The sequence below is a fragment of the Rhinopithecus roxellana genome, unplaced genomic scaffold (assembly GCF_007565055.1).
Source record: "Rhinopithecus roxellana isolate Shanxi Qingling unplaced genomic scaffold, ASM756505v1 contig922, whole genome shotgun sequence".
Taxonomy (NCBI): Eukaryota; Metazoa; Chordata; class Mammalia; order Primates; family Cercopithecidae; genus Rhinopithecus; species Rhinopithecus roxellana.
This window is the reverse complement of record NW_022144673.1, coordinates 459-2,324: the sequence shown is the minus strand read 5'-3', so window position 1 is coordinate 2,324 and position 1,866 is coordinate 459. Positions and strand designations below refer to the sequence as shown.

Sequence of the window (1,866 nt, the reverse complement as noted above, 5' to 3'; positions counted from 1 at the left end):
TATATCTACTATGTCTATATTTTACACCTATATCTATTATATCTATTACTTCTCTATTTTATACCCATCTCTATAATATCTATTATGTTTATATTTATACCTATATCTATTATATCTATAATCTATATTTTATACCTATATCTATTTTGTCTATATTTTATACCTATATCTATTATGTGTATATTTTATACCTATATCTATTATAACTATTATGTCTATATTTTATAAATATATCTATTAAATCTATTATGTCTATATTTTATACCGATATCTAATATGTCTATATTTTATACCTATATCTATTATGTCTATATTTTATATCTGTATCTATTATATCTGTCTTTATTTTATACCTATATCTATTGTATCTATTATGTCTATATCTTTTTTTTTTAACAGGCTTAATTCACTTTATTTTCTTATATTAAAAAGCCTATGTTGTAGCCACAGCTGGAGCCTGGGTCCGCTGCACGGAGACTCTGGTGTGGGTCTTGACAAGGTGGTCAGTGAATTCCTGATAGGTAGACTTGGTAAACACAGTGTCCTTCCACAGGTCAGGGGTCAGGTAGCTGTAGGTCTTAGAGATGGCATCAAAGGTGGCCTTGGCGAAGTTGTCCACGGTGGCAGTGCAGCCCCGGGCTGAGGTGTAGCAGTCATCAATACCAGCCATCATGAGTAGCTTCTTGGGCACAGGCGCTGAGACGATGCCAGTGCCCCTGGGTGCAGGGATGAGGCGCACCAGCACAGAGCCACAGCGGCCTGTCACCTTGCAAGGGACGGTGTGGGGCTTGCCGATCTTGTTCCCCCAGTAGCCTCTGCGCACCGGGACAATGGAGAGTTTGGCCAGGATGATGGCCCCACGGATGGCGGTGGCCACCTCCTTGGAGCACTTAACACCCAGGCCGACGTGGCCATTGTAGTCCCCGATAGCAACAAACGCCTTGAACCTGGGCGCTGACCAGCACGGGTCTGCTTCTGCACCGGCATAATCTTCAAACCTCATCTTTGAGAGAGGCCCCCAAGAAAAAGTCAATGATCTCAGATTCCTTAATGGGCAGAGAGAAGAGGTAGATCTCCTCCAGGGACTTGATCTTCATGTCCTTGACCAAGCGTCCCAGCTTGATGACGGGCATCCACTCCTCATCCTCGGCCTTGCCTCCGCGAGCTCTGCGGCCTCGGCCGCGACCTCGTCCACGGCCCGCGACCCCGCCCCGGATGCCAATGCCGAAACCTCCGCGGAAGACACCGCGGATCCCCATCCCAGGGCCACCAGGGCCTCCGGACCACCCCGCTGCACCGGCGTCATCCGCCTTTGGTGTTTTATCGGAGAAGAAGCTTATGTCTATATCTTATACACATATCTATTATATCTATTATGTCTATATTTCATACCTATACCTGTTATACCTACTATGTCTATATTTTATATCTATATCTATTATATCTATTATGTCAATATTTTATAACTATATTGATTATATCTATTATGTCTATATTTTATACCTATATCTTTTATATCAATTTTGTGTATATTTTATAACTATTTCAATTCTGTCTATATTTTATTCCTATATCTATTATGTCTATATATTATACCTATATCTATTATGTTTATATTTCATGCCTATCTATTATGTCTATTATGTATATATTTTAACCTATTTTATACCTATATCTTATTTAATCTACTATATGTGTATATTTGTATACGTATATCTATTATATTATTTTGTCCATATTTTATCCCTATATCTATTATATCTATTATGTCCATATTTTATAGTATATCCATTATATCTATTATGTTTATATTTTATACCTTATATCTATCTCTTATGTTTATATTTTATACCTATTCTATTATAT

The 1,866-nt window shown here is 38.3% G+C and overlaps 1 pseudogene; it reads right to left on the bottom strand.

Annotated features, from left to right (window-relative positions):
- Positions 1–433: 433 nt before the first annotated feature.
- Positions 434–1,259, bottom strand: LOC115896225 (annotated as a pseudogene).
- Positions 1,260–1,866: the final 607 nt, after the last annotated feature.